The sequence below is a fragment of the Thamnophis sirtalis genome, unplaced genomic scaffold (genome assembly GCF_051295495.1).
Source record: "Thamnophis sirtalis isolate CommonGarterSnake01/CBP01778 unplaced genomic scaffold, rThaSir2_p1.2 scaffold_5, whole genome shotgun sequence".
NCBI classification, from domain to species: Eukaryota; Metazoa; Chordata; class Lepidosauria; order Squamata; family Natricidae; genus Thamnophis; species Thamnophis sirtalis.
Window position 1 is genome coordinate 53,319,482 of NW_028261385.1, and position 16,224 is coordinate 53,335,705.

A 16,224-nucleotide genomic window follows, 5' to 3' on the forward strand; every position below is an offset into this window, starting at 1 on the left:
GGTGTGAGTGGCTTAGTTTTATAAAGACTAAATCTGATGTACTGGCAGTCAGAAGTTCCATGGCTAGAGAAAGTCATTGCATAAACATGATGGCCTCTAGATGGGCAAAGGAAGAGGGAACAGGCAAATGAAGTAGTTATTGTCACATGGAAGATTTTAGTGGCAACTAGAGATGCTGTTCCATAGATAGCCAGGCATGAGTCTTACTCATGAAATTGGGTGCTAAGGAGAAGTGTAGACTTTTATTGCTACACTATCCCCTTGAGGCATAGCAGTATCTCTCTTCAAGCACCTCAACTGTATACCGTAACTAGCTTAGTGGAAGTTACCCAATCAATCAGTCCAGTGGGATACAATATTTGATGCTAATATAGACCAAAAAAAGAGAAACAGGATTAATACACTATCCATAACTTAAGTCAAACAGATCAATTCAAACTGTAATAAAACACAGCCCTAAAACCTGGCTTGAAACCCAGTAGAAAAGTGTGCAGTGTTTTTCAAGCTTGCCAATTTTAAGATATGTCAGCATGTTGGAAAATGGAACTGAACTGCAAATGGAAAAACTGCAAACTGAAATACTGAACTGAAAAAGGATATTTCATATGGATTTATTTTGAAAGATTTACTGCTCCGTGTAAGAACAGTCCTGGGAAAATGAGGGGCATGGTGGGAAGTGGGGAAGAATTGTAGGACATATGGTACTGAGACATTAATAGCAGAGGCTGAGGAAAAATGGAATGGAAGAAAGGAAAGCTGCTAGGAAAATCTGGAGCAGTGACGAACAAATTTGTGATGCTAGTAGCTATTGAGAAAGGCAGGCAAACCGGGGTAAGCCATGTTAGCCTTGCCTTTTTTACCTTATAAACTCACTCCAGAATACTTTCATTTTTTGTTGTGGCTGAATCCCTAAAACATTCCACATTTTCTTTCTGCCAAATTGCTCTCATTCGGAAACAGCTTATGTTAGCCCTCTAGTAAGACCAGACCAGGAAATCAACTCTACAGGAAAGATAAAACCACCTTTATTGAGATTAGCTATAATAACAGAATCTTGCAAAACTGATTGCAAAATTCTGTACCTATTCCTCTATCTTACAGTTTAGTGAATTTACTTCAGTGTTATCAGAGCCACTTCTGAATATTTTATTTATTTATTAAATTTATAAGACGTCCATCTCACTGTCTAAGCAACTCTGGGAGGCTGAACATTACTTTGCTGTTTTTCTAGACTTAAAATGTCTTCCAACCACTTTTGCCTAGCTAATGGTTCCTGCATATTTCCATCAACACCATGTTCCTTATTTTCTACAGTTTAGCAGAAATTACAATGCATGACGGTTTATTTTTGACACATTTCATGTGTCAAATTCAGCACTTGTTTTGTGCACAATCCTGCATAGACTCATTTGAAAATATTCTGATTTTTTTTTAAAAAGTACATAAAGCTCTATGTTTGGCTTTTATTGTTTATGATGCAATATTTTCAATTGCTTTATACAACACAGAATATATAAATTGCAGATCTAATGAGTTTGACTACATCAGTTGTGACAACTATAAAATAAATTAAAAAGCATTAAGAATTTTTATAAAATGTACAAATGAAAGGAAACAGAATAGTGTCTGCAAAATTTCAAAGCACAAAAATACATTACAGAAATGCGGCACTGCCCTCTGCAGTTCAGTCTAAAACTATATGCTCAATTTTCATACAAGTTTCTTTCTTTGAAAGATATTTAAAGGTTTTAATAAAAACATAAGAATTTAAAGCACAGTACAAAACAATAATTCAAAGTAAAATTCATAAATTTTGTGATCCACATATGCGGTGCAAACAGAGAGAGACAGATGGACCAGGGGAATGAAATGATCCAGCTCTTTTACATTGTCAATGAAAACTTGCAATATTCCAGTTGAAATAAATTCTAGGTTTTTTTATTTTATTTAGCACTACAAAAATATGAACAGTCACTATCTTTGCTCCCATCAAATGCTAATGTGGGTATTTGAAGCAACATTTACACATGCAAGCACGCACGCACGCACACTTTTGACCAGAAGATCTAATGCTGTTTTCTCAGGTCAAATGATAAGAGAGCAGAAATGACTAAAAACATCTTTTTTTTCTGTATGTGTCCTGAGTAATAAACACTATCCTTTTTTTATCTCAAAGTGTCTAATTCTAATCCAGATCAGGTTGCTAATGCTCAGCCAATTCATTTTTCCTTTAACCATGTTGAATTTTTGCACATTCACACTTGTGACATTCCATGTTCCAATTGTAATTCTGTCTTGGCAGTTTTCAATTTTATTTTCCTGCAACATCACATACTGTGTTTCCTTGAAAATAAGATAGGTCTTATTTTCTTTTGACCCCCGAAATAAGCACTTGGCCTTATTTTTGGGGATGTCTTATTATTTTTGAGGTGTAGGAGATAGCAAGCATGGTAAACTCATGGCTGCTGCTGTGTTGCAAAAATTTTGGGAGGGCTTATTTTTGGGGAGGGTTTATTTTAGTGCATGCGCTCAAAAGCCCCATTGGGCTTATTATCCGGGGAGGTCTTATTTTGGAAAAAACAGGGTAGGAAAGGTTTTAATTTATGTTATACAATGCCATTAATACTCTGAAAGTTCCTCAGCTCATATCCACAGCCCTGATGCAATGAGAAATGGTTTATCACACCTACTCCACACCTGATGCAAGGCTTTGTGCCACTGCCCCTCCAGAGCTGAACTAGGTGTATTTTACAATACTCTCCCAGACAACTTCAACCACAGAGGTCTGTAAGGCTCAATTTAAGCCACTGACATGTGAGTTTAGCCTTCATTGTACTTGTATATAGCACATATGGTATATTCTTTGATTCACTGTACTTGTGTATAGCACATATGGTATATTCTTTGATTCGGGTATGTCTAAATGTTAATGAAGCTACTGATGCTTGGCTTCTTGGCATAAGCCCAGCCTTGTATTTCCTGTTCATGTATTGCACTGTTATTTATCATGCCAATTGCATTTGGAATTGCCAACAGCAGACCATAGAATTCCCTGGTGTGGTTGCATCAGCACATTTATACTGTCACTGTGACAAATTTCTCCGAGTGTGACAGGATTAGCTTAGCATGACAAGATTAATACAGGTTCACCAACATCTGGGTTGGGAATCAACCTGGGGGTGGGCAGGCCCTATATAGTCAACTGCCAGGCTGTGAAGTGGTATAAGAGGAAGTGGTCCAGAAATCCGTGTGTGTCTACTAGTCATACCAGCTCAAGCTTGACTCAGCCTTTCATCTTTCCGAAGTCGGTAAAATGAGGACCCAGATTGTTGGGGCAATATGCTGATTCTGTAAATCGCTTAGAGAAGACTGTAATGCACTGTGAAACAGTATACAAGTCTAACTGCTATTGCCATTACTACTCAATAGTAGTGTTGAGTGTTATCTCACTTGAGGGGCATTCCATCTATTTCTATTAAATAATTTCAGGACTTTCAAGAATTAAACACAAACATATGGTTGCAATGATGCTAATCACAACATAGTGACAAATTACCTATTGCATTAATTATCAAGTTGACCTTTTGTTGTTTCCTTACTCTCAGGTAAATATCTGGCTCTCAATTTAAATAAGAATCACTATGAAAAGGGAAGAACAAAGTCAGCAATTCATTTTCTATTTTCAGCTAGAAACAACACAGGATCTGAAACTGGACCTTTCAGACCTCAAGCCTTCTTTCCCATCTCAATCTAAAGATATAATGAGGGAGGCTTAATAGAAGTTCCATAATATCTCCTCCTGCATACAAGAAGAAAACTTAAAAATATATTATTTTGATATAAATGTAAAAAGATGAGAAAATAGTGGATTATGGCATGCCAGTTTATATTTAGACTTATCAGAATAATCTAAAAGAGTTCTTGGTCTAATCTGTAAATTGATGAAAAATCTTAAAATAAAAATAAAATGTAATTTATTTCTGAATTTATATTTTCAAAGTGCAAATCCTGAGAACAAATTACCATGTTCAACTTTAATTCAATAATGTATTTCATTTATAATTTTTTTTCAAGAACCTTTTTGGTTCAGTGGTAAGCCACCAGGCTAGGAAACACAAAACAGCTAGTTCTAGCCCTGCCTTACGCACAAAGCCGACTGGGTGGCTTTCGGCCAGTCACTCTTTTAGTCCTAGTAAGGAAGCAATGGCAAACCACTTCTGAAATCTTGCCAAGAAAACTGCAGGGACTTGTCCAAGCAATCATCAGGAATCAAGACTGGCTCAATTTTAGAGAGCCAGTTTAGTCTAGTGGTTAAAGCACTTGGCCAGAAACCAGACCACCATGCTTTCCAGTCCTGGTTTAGGATTGAAAGCCAACTGGCTGACTCTGGGCCAATCATTCTCCCTCAGCCCATCATGTCAGAATTCAGCAATAACTGGTTGGTCAATTCCTGTCACAATCAATTGGGGACTCTGAACTTGCAGGAAAACACTAAGAAGAATATTTAAAAATGTTCATAAATGTATATTATTTAAGTACATTTATATCTTTTCAGTAATTGAAAAGTTGGCATTTCATGTATTATATTGCATATATTAGAAAGCAAAATGTTAATGGTTCATTTTTCTAAACTAGGTCATCCTTCAAATTAAAATTTTCTATCGTTAATATGGATTCTGACATTATTCTACAATATCAGCCTATATGGAAATACACCCCTTTTCTCAATTGCACATAAGATACATGCCTTGAAGCAAGATTGCAGTTAAGATAATTACAGAAGACAAAGTTGATCTGAAGGGTAGTAACATTAATTAAGAAGATTTATCAGTAATGTGGTCAAAGGCATTTGTTCTCATCAGCCAACAGATTTGGTTTTCCATTGTTTTTTAAATGCCAAAAGAGGCAACTACTCTTTGAGGCATAGTGTGAATTGTCCTGAAAAGATCACAAGACATCATGTAATAACTAATCTCTAATAATGTCTTCAAAGTAGGACAACATGCTACTTCACTAAAAATCAGGTGTAAAATGCTAGTGAAGATCCCCATGTCACAATGAAGCTGCTACAAATAATGGCATGAGTGCAAAGTTCTTCAGAAAGGTAGCTGAAGTAACAGAAGGTAACAAGAAATGCTCTAGGTTTTTAATAATCGAACAAACCTTCATAAATTGGCCAATTACTAAGCATCCTTAAAAGTCCACTGTTATCTAAAATCTATTTTTATTAACACTGATTTGCAAAGCTTCTTCTCAATATTTCCTTCAAGTTGCATTACAAAGGTTGCAATTCTAAATACAGCATCAAGGAAACAGTTCCAGTGAAGAAAGGGGAACTTATTCCTGAATAAAATGTGCATAGGATTGTAGTGTAAGAAATAGGGCCTAGGATAGGACAATGACATCAGTGGAGCAGGTAAGAACTTTATGTCACACTTAAGTAGTATATAATAACTTGTGACCCGTCAAAAGCGCGGACGACAAAAGCGCGATCGACAAAAGCGCGCCTTTGACGTCATCACAGCGCGACGAAAAAGATCGAAAAATTCAAATAAAAATTAATAAAAATTAAATTAAAACAAGCCGATTCACATAAAGGTAAGGGTTAGGTTTAGGGTTAGGGTTAGGGTTAGGTTAAGGGTTAGGGTTAGCTTTAGAGCGTTAGCGTTAGCGTTAGGGTTAGGTTAAGGGTTAGCGTTAGGTTTTTCGTTACTTTAACGGTTAGGTTTAGGGTTAGGTTTAGGGTTAGGTTAAGAGTTAGGTTTAGGGTTAGGTTTAGGGTTAGGTTTGGGGGGGTTAGGGGAAGGTTTTAGCTTTATTTTTACATTTTTTCGAACTTTTTCGTCGCGCTGTGATGACATCACAGCGCGCTTTTGTCGAGCGCGATTTTGTCCTACGCGCTTTTGTGGTGGAACCATAATAACTATATTGCCATTCAGTCTAGGAAAAATAAAGAACTACACCCTGAGATTCAGTGAAAGTAAAAATATTTGTCAGATCGTAACCTGTATTATGAACTGAGAATATAAAATTTGAAAAACCCTCTAAATAATATAAACTTTCTCTAGTATACAAACTTCTCCTGTATAGATACCATATTATTCATCTTAATGTTAAACATTTTCCTTGCATATAATATTAATAATCACGTATGTGACAAAGAAAGCACAGGAAAATCAAAACTGAAAATGTGTGCCTTAAGGTTAGGAAACCAGACAGGCAGAGTTCGCTGGAATTAGTGACACGCCCTGAATGCATTCGTATTTTATGCTAAGCCATGCTGTAGTTTGTTCAACTAATGATATAAAGTTGTGTGCGAACTATTGTGGTTTGTCAATTATCATCACTAGATTAAAATATTGTATGAATCCATCAAATTGTATTTTCTTCATTAACTTATAATTGAACAAATCATTAACGCAATAGGTAAACTAAGTCCTGGATGACATGGAAATTATAAAACAATTTAATTTATATCTGCCCCATTCTGTAATTCTTGTTCATGAAATTATGAAATGAAAAATGGATTTGAACACAGTCTTTTCAATTAATGGAAAATTTCCTAATCATTTGAATATCTAAAGCATACTCCCAAAATACTAATTTCTTTTTCTTATACTTTCTACTCCTTCTTTCTATTCTCTTTTTTTTAAAAATTAGCTTGTTTTAGAATCTACTCTTAAAAACAACATTTCCCTCCCCCCACCCTCCACATACACTTTTGACCAGCAGATCTAATGCTGTTTTTTCCACCAAGGTCAAATGATAAGAGAGCAGAAATCAGTGCTAATAAAAGAACATCTCCTAGTGACAGAAAAAAAATAGCTTGTCTGTGCCCTCCATGGACTGATCAAATAGAAGATCTGCTAAAGAAGTTACAAACCTTTTGCTTAAAAACATGCTTGAAAACAATTTGTCTAAAAGCAGAGACTTCTGTTCATAAAGATGATGGCTGCAACTTAATTGCTGCCATACTCCCACAATAAGTGAATAGATGACCAGTTGTAGCTACTGAGTGAATTCGGTAGTTCTTTCAGCTATTCATTTTGATTACCCACTTCAATCTGTTTTCATAGAAGAGCTTTCAGTGAAAATACATGACTTTGTAGTGTACAATCTAACTCTTCCTGTCTCTGATTGTAATGTCCTTTCAGAAGTACTGACATGTCCACAGATAATTGCCTAACCTGCTTGACTGATATTCCCTGTGTTTACAGAACATCACCTTTATCTTGGGGAATACTGCTAGTTGATTGACTGAGAGGACTCATATACAATTTTTATTGTATGAAGCATTTTTGAAGCACCAAGGGAGCTGAATATTGTAGTTTGAACAAGTTTGAATAATGCTTTCCTTGGAAGATGTGAGGGGTATGATACCGTAAGACTGTTGGTTTCTACTGATCTTCAAGAAGAGATTATTAATATGCTCTTTCATGCTCACTGAGCATTGGTGGAACTTTGAAGCATGAATACTTTATTTTGCTACTGATTTATTTATATCTATCCCCACAATGCCTGATTTTACAGATGAAAGAATTAATGGTGTGAATTTAAGTTATACATTGCCAGCCAGATATTATATTTATTTGCATGTAGTATTATAAGGATGATCTAAATTCAAGAATGTGAATGATTTACTGATTCATCCCCACCCTTTCTAGATAATAAAGTAATGTAATGTAATATATGTATAGTGATATATAGCAATGTATTCCTTTAGATACTGGCCAGTTACCATCTGACAATGCTATCAAATTGGCAATTTTCTAAATAATGCTGTGAAGAGTAGCTAGCATTTTAGTATAGATCTAAATCTTTGATCTTCCACTATATACATTCCTTATATCCTGGTTCGCAGTCAATCAGTAGTTTTTATTATGTAACTGACAGAATTTTATTTAGTTTCATGACAAAAATTACAAGGGGCAAGGTAAAAGTTTATTTAAGTACTAAATTAAATTATACAAATTAGAACAAACCTAAATAATACAGGTGCAGATAATAAAATTGTTACATAAATATATTTATTTATAATTAAATATACTGAAATAATTAAAATTTAAATTAATCAATTATTTAAGTCATTAAAATACTGATGCTAAATCACTAAGCAACTAAAATATAAAACTTCTGAAAAATAAAAATTCCAAAATATCACGATCAATCCAATCATACAATCACAGATTGAAGATTAAAATTTCATGTGATTAAAAGAATTTTTTTTCAATTTTATTGATTTTTTTTCCTACCTAAATTTTCACTTCACCGTTTGTATTAATAAAGCATCCGCCAGGCTTCCTGATCATATTTGCCATACAATTTTTGAACAGTTTATGTAAACATCTGAAGCCTATTACTTTTTTTAATATTAGGGAAGCTATTATGAATTTCAGGTATCAGTATTAAAAAGACAAGTACAAAAATTATGGGCAAGTGTTATTAATATATTGTACTCATGGACAGAGTCTTTCAATGAGTGGATTACATATCTTGTTCTTAAGAACTGCTGTAGGAAGGGTGTGAATTGATCAGTTAACTTTCTCTTTCAAAGTATGACAGCATCCAAATTTACTTGTGTTGTTTACAAAGTATTATGATTAGTTATGAAGTTAACTTAAAAACGTTTCAAATAATGCTGTGCTCACTGAATGACTATCATCCTAGTTAAGCTATAGTGTGATGGTTCCAAATATTTTCAAATTCCATATGATGGGCTAACAGTATTAACATAGTTTAACAATCTCATATGTTTCATTGGTCAGTTTTATTCTGATAGAAATCATTTTTAACTTTTTAAATTTCTCAAAGGCTATGGGAGAGCTACTTTGCCATAATTATAACGCTTTCACAAAGAGCCTATAGAAATCTGTTATTAAAAGTAGTGACATGGCCAGTTGAGGGAGGGACATACAAACAGAGAGACAGACAGAGAGACAGACCCCCCCACACACACACAGAGAGAGAGAGAGGGAGGGAGGGAGGGAGGGAGGGAGGGAGGGAGGGAGGGAGGGAGAGAGAGAGAGAGAGAGAGAGAGAGAGAGAGAGAGAGAGAGAGATTCCGATAACTCCTCAAACACCATTCACCTGTTGACAGATATAGGGAAGGGGCAGGGTATCAATGTTTCTTGAAGGAAACAAAGAAGGCTGCTGACCAGAACTTATTAGACAGTTTATTCCAAGAAAGAGAAGGGAAACAGCCAGGTTTGAATTAATCCAGTCAAGTCAATTTACCTCAGACATGTTTTCAATGGTTTATGATATCTGTATAGTAGACTAAGAAGTTTATTTTGGGACAATATGTCACAAAGATCTTCATCGCATTACTTCATCACATAAGATTTTACTGCTGATTGGCCAACAGTTTCATCTCTAAAATTAAATAAAAGTTGATCAAGCAGGAAGGGCAAAGCCCTGGATAACATTTATATCCAGTGGTAGCTGAGAACAGGGCATCCACTTCTGGAATTGTGCTGCATGGTATATTTTCTACTCTCCCTTCCTCCCAGAATTTCGTCTCTTGCAGAGGAAAGAGATTCTAAAGCATGTTAAGCTTGCCAGCATCAAGGCATTACTTTCAATGTGTATTTGCCATTGTGTACTTGCTTACTGTATTGTAATTCCTTCCTCTCCAATGAATGTAAATGCTAACATTGATTTTCCCTTGCTAAATGTCTCAGATCTGAGATGAGGATTTGAAAGGGTGGGGGAAATGGTGCATAAGAGTTAGCCCTTTTTCCCACTTCCTTGTGAGTTGAATTCCGGAACATGAACTTCCCTATGATTATGATTCACCCAGATGACAGGGGGTCACATCCTCCTAACATAAGTATTTATGAACAATTTCTTAATAAACCTTTTTAAAGCTTTATTAAATTTCTAACCTTTCTCAAGGAATTTCTGCAAATTCTAAATTAAATGTCAAGTGTTAATGCAGATTAACAGAAACAGGGGATCCACTGGCCATTAAGTGATCAGTCCTATGGATTACCTATATATCCTGCAATTTTTAAAAAAGCTAATTTATCTGCGAAGTGTTATCTAGTTATAAGTTATCTAATAAGAAAGCTAATTCCTGAATAAGGAGTTAAGTATGTCTGATGCATGTGGCCTAATAAACATTTTTTTAATTAAGTGCATTTTTCCAAATGCTGTCTTGAAACCTGTTTTGTTTGATCTTTTTTAAAATGTAGGTTAAGACATCTCAATTTGCATTCAAGTAAGCAAGAAAATTACTGTCTAAAGTGATTTATATACTAAGAACAGTATCAATCCAAAAAGCCAGTTCTATTTGACTAGATGAAGGATTCAGATGAATTCACAAAATGATGATTTCCATGTAATTGCTTTGTGCCCAGTAGCTATGAAATGAGTGAAGTATGAGGCTTAATACACCAGAACGATATAAAGTCATACATATAAATCTGTTCATGACCTGTAAACTTCCTGTAGCAATGCTTTCTTTCTGCTTCAGATATATACTTTGTTCTTCAGATATATGCACACCAGCCATGCTATTTTTACTTCATGTCAGTCATAACCATTAGTACCAACATAATTTATTAAATTTAACTTTTGAGATTATTAGAGGAAAAATGTGGAAATCTTTGAAACAACTGATTCATAATTCATAAAGTAAATCTGCCTTGGCTTTGATTAAGGACATATTAATGTCCTGCATGTTAAGAGACATATTTTGAACCTGGCCTACTCATCATAATGCCCTTATCTGATACTGCATCTTTCAAAATTCCCTGTATATTATGATAGAAATTATCATGTCTTAAAGATGTAGGTTAGCCCTCCAAATATATTTCAGATCATCCACACTTCAGAGAATAAAGGCCCTTTTCTATAGTTTTAGCCTACACAGTGTAGAATTACAGACATCTATATTGGATAAACATTAGAGCTATGCAGTGGTCCTGATTCAAAGACAAAAAGATGTTTTGGAGTACATACACAGGGGTGTAAAATTAAAACTACTTAGCAATTCTGTAAAGAAACACTTTCTTTCTTGGAGATTGAAACACTAGGGAGAAGATGCATTTTGTTTTAGGAGTTGCTGTCAGCTGTTACATTCATGCCACCTGCACTCTTTTACCTTTGAACAGAAAACAATGAATTACTCTAATAAATGCTCTAACATTAGATCTTGGTTACTATGAAGAGCTTTTTCAATATAAGTATTTTTGTAATTCCTTCCTTGAGATACCATATTGTCTCCCATGGTAAATACATTTCCATATTTATGTAGTTACATTTTCCTATGTATGCACATATTTCCATACCCGGTGTCAATTCTATAAATAATCCATATGCTTTAAACCAAAGTGCATATTACCTGAACAGTTTACCCAGCTGAATTTGATCCCCCAACCTAATATTCTTATTAATTGCTGACCCTTGGGCTTATATACAGTGGGGCAAAAAAGTATTTAGTCAGCCACCAATTGTGCAAGTTCTCCCACTTAAAAAGATGAGAGAGGCCTGTAATTGACATCATAGGTAGATCTCAACTATGAGAGACAAAATGAGAAAACAAATCCAGACAATCACATTGTCTGATACGATAAGATTTTTTTTTGCAAATTATGGTGGAAAATAAGTATTTGGTCACCTACAAACAAGCAAGATTTCTGGGTCTCACAGACCTGTAACTTCTTCTTTAAGAGGCTCCTCTGTCCTCCACTCATTACCTGTATTAATGGCACCTGTTTGAACTTGTTAGCAGTATAAAAGACACCTGTCCACAACCTCTAACAGTCACACTCCAAACTCCACTATGGTGAAGACCAAAGAGCTGTTGAAGAACTCCAGAAACAAAATTGTAGACCTGCACCAGGCTGGGAAGACTGAATCTGCAGTAGGCAAGCAGCTTGGTGTGAAGAAATCAACTGTGGGAACAATAATTAGAAAATGGAAGACATACAAGACCACTGATAATCTCCCTCGATCTGGGGCTCCACGCAAGATCTCACCCCATGGGGTCAAAATGATCACAAGAACAGTGAGCATCCCAGAACCACACGGGGGACCTAGTGAATGACCTGCAGAGAGCTGGGACCAACGTAACAAAGGCTACCATCAGTAACACACTATGCCGCCAGGGACTCAGATCCTGCAGTGCCAGACGTGTCCCCCTACTTAAGCCAGTACATGTCTGGGCCCGTCTGAAGTTTGCTAGAGAGCATTTGGATGATCCAGAAGAGGATTGGGAGAATGTCGTATGGTCAGATGAAACCAAAGTAGAACTGTTTGGTAGAAACACAACTTGTCGTGTTTGGAGGAGAGAGAATGCTGAGTTGCATCCAAAGAACACCATACCTACTGTGAAGCACGGGGGTGGCAACATCATGCTTTGGGGCTGTTTCTCTGCAAAGGGACCAGGACGACTGATCTGTGTATAGGAAAGAATGAATGGGACCATGTATCGTGAGATTTTGAGTGCAAACCTCCCTCCATCAGCAAGGGCATTGAAGATGAAACGTGGCTGGGTCTTTCAGCATGACAATGATCCCAAACAAACCACCCGGGCAATGAAGGTGTGGCTTCGTAAGAAGCATTTCAAGGTCCTGGAGTGGCCTAGCCAGTCTCCAGATCTCAACCCCATAGAAAATCTTTGGAGAGAGTTGAAAGTCCGTGTTGCCCAGAGACAGCCCCAAAACATCACTGCTCTAGAGGAGATCTGCATGGAGGAATGGGCCAACATACCAGCAACAGCGTGTGCCAACCTTGTAAAGACTTACAGACAACGTTTGACCTCTGTCATTGCCAACAAAGGATATATAATAAAGTATTGAGATGAACTTTTGATATGGACCAAATACTTATTTTCCACCATAATTTGCAAAAAAATTCTTTCCAAATCAGACAATGTGATTGTCTGGATTTGCTTTCTCATTTTGTCTCTCATAGTTGAGGTCTACCTATGATGTCAATTACAGGCCTCTCTCATCTTTTTAAGTGGGAGAACTTGCACAATTGGTGGCTGACTAAATACTTTTTTGCCCCACTGTATTATTTAAAACTTCCTGCCAATCCTCCACAAAGTTCCTAGTGCTTCATAATAGTTTTAAAAAAAACATACAGAATTAAGACGATCAAGAAAGAATAAAACAGCAGGAGGAACAGCAACATGTAACATCAAGGCATTTTTTTTAATATTACATGTAAAAACTCAAGGTCTTCCTGAAATAAAAGGATTTCCCTTAGAAAGGAATTCTAGTTATTTGGCTGAGTTTCCAGAAAGTATTGTTCTAGTCCCATCAAAAAGTGTATCAGAGGTTATAGCCATACATGGGGGAGTTTCTGGTGATTTCAATAGATGGGTAGCTTTGCATGAGAAAAGAGAATCTTTAAAATATTGCAATCTTTAATAATTCAAAGCTTTAACATTCTTACAGTGCTCTAAATTATGCAGGAAAACAAATGGCTGTTCAATTATTTCAGTATACTATGTTCCCTAAATGCAGGCTGTGAACAATACAATACTGTGGTTTCCGAATACTGTATGATTTAAAGGTTTTTAGTCTTCTGTTGATAAAATCTTAATTTATATATACCTAATACAATGAATACAACTCAAAGACATGATTATGATATTTAAAACCCTACATGATTTAGGACTAAGTGATCTGAAATACTATTTTCCCCAGCAAGAGTTTGCCCTATTTTACTGAAATTATGCTTTTATGCTTTCTTTCACTTGAGTGTTATTGTAGGTGCATTACTGTACTATAACCTAGTTTCAGTAACATTTTTTTAAATTAAACATAAATTCTATAAAAAGCAGAATTCAACTAAGGAATAAAAATGGGGCTACTAAGAAACAAGCTGAAATGATCAATATGTGCAAAGAAACCCTGACATTTGCAAAAATATAAAGCAGCAATGGAATGCTGAGCACTGAAGTAAGGGAACACCAATTCCTGGCTAGGTGGCATCTTGAATGCCATGTACTGCAGCATTTTAAAATGAAACATGGTTGCCTCGTGGACTTCCTATAAAAGGTGAATAACTGTCTCTTTCTTCCATTTTTAATGGTAACCTCATTCTCAGAAATAGTCTTATAGATCCTTATCAAACAAGTGTTGACAAGAACATTTGCCCAGGCATTATATAAGTGGAGACAGGTGCAATTTTAGAGACAGGTGCAATTTTGATTTGATATGCACGTGTATTCATTAGTTTATGCCACCTACAAATTTGAAGTAGTTCACAAGACTGAAAAGGGTATATTAAAATATCTCAGTATTTAAATGAATTTAGCAAACACCCTTGAATTAAGATATTCCAAACATTCACTTACTAAATTGAGTAATATATACAATATAGGCAAAAGGGAGACAAGTTATTACAAAATTGTGTTCAAGTATACAACTGGTCACTAGATGGCAGTACAGGATCATCAAGGCATACCAAATACAATAGTTATTACATGTCTTTCAGTATAATATTGACTCCAGTTAAATGCAAATTTGTCTTAAACAAAAATGTAATTACCGTAGGAATAGCACTAGTGTCAAGCTAACTAAGTAAGATTATCACATTTGTTTCAAATAAGAACCAAACTGTTGTTAGACTATTAAGTTATTTGAATCTATGCAATTAACATTGCAAAATATACAAGAGCAATCTCCTTTAGCACCAGAGACAAATATAGTATAGATTACAGATAATCCTCGATTTACAACAGTTCATTTAGTGACTGTTCAAAGTTACAACAGCACTGAAAAAAGTGACTTAGCATCCCTATATCCATGTGATCAAAATTAATATGCTTGGCAACTGACTCACATTTATGACGGTTGCAGTGTCCTGGAATCATGTGAACCCTTTTTGCAACATTCTGACAAGCAGTTAATGGGGAAATTCACTTAACAGCTGTGTTACTAATTTAAGAATTGCAGTGATTCACTTAACAAATGTGGCAAGAAAAGTCATAACATGGGGCACAACTCACTTAACAAATTTATCACTTACAACATAAATTATGGTCTCAATTACGTACATTGAAGACTACTTGTATAAATAAACAAGTGGACAGAAATAATTCCATAATCCATGCTTTTCACTGATTAAACTAATGTGAAATGTGAAGTTTATATATAAAGTGTAATATTTAATGATCCATATTTATGTATAATTTTGCACATATTCATACTCAGAAATCATGTAATCTACCAATTCACTTTCCTCTAAGCTTTCAAAACACATAACACTGTTACATATTGTAAATGCCCTTATAGAATTGAAATTTGGCAAAAACTATAAAACAATTTATGATATAAATTATCATAAAGCATTTTATGAAATACAAAATGTCATTAAAATTTTTGCTCTGATGTTTGTCTATGTTATACGGCTTAATATGATATTCAAACTTTTTTTAAAAGCAATACATTACAAATTATGTCATTCTTGAGAAAACTGATTCTATCTCTGAAAGAATGTAAAGGTCCTTAAGTGCTTGGACCTCACAAAATAACATCCGATAAGTCAGTGGTGGGTCGCAGGAGGTACGCCCCGGTACAGAAGTACCGGAGCCTTTCCGGAGAACCGGGTACCACTCGGGTAGGGTGCTCTGGAGGGCCCACCCGCCCTCCTTACCTGTCTTTAAAGTCCAGCGCTTCTGCGCACGGTGCGTACAGCACCTGCGTGATGCTCCACCGAGCAGCTGGAGCATTGCAGAGACTCGCAGAGGCGTTGCTGGATGGCAAGACGCATGCACGCTGCGTGCACCCATGTGGATGACGCCAGGTCCATTCCAACCGTACCAGTGGAACAGGATCCAGAACCCACCACTTCAATAAGTCCTAAACAGGACAAAACCAGTCTCCTAATGCCAGCCTTCTGGTCACCATGTATCTGACTAACTATGTACCCCAGGTAGACTATAAAGAAGACTGGGCTTTTTAGACCCATTTCCCAACAGTAGGTCAGCCTGAGAAAGTGTGACAGCACAAATGAACAAGTAAGTGAATAGCTGAAGTGGCATCTCCCTGTTACCTATAGCTGTTCACATTCTCTCCAGAACTTCACCTTTCCATCTGGGTATTTTTCAAGAAAGTTAATTATAAACTCACTTAGTTTCAAACAAATGTGGAGATAGTAGGTTGCAGAAAAGCATATTTTGCTTTTAAGAGTTAAATACAATCATGCTTAAAATCACATGGTTTAGCATAATGTGAGAAAACATTCTCACATTATGCTACACCATAT

The 16,224-nt window shown here is 35.8% G+C and overlaps 1 protein-coding gene across 1 annotated transcript in view; it reads right to left on the bottom strand.

Annotated features, from left to right (window-relative positions):
• The window catches only part of DTWD2 (DTW motif tRNA-uridine aminocarboxypropyltransferase 2), a 75,641-nt gene that overhangs the window by 58,067 nt on the left and 1,350 nt on the right, over nt 1-16,224 (bottom strand). The window lies entirely within an intron of this gene.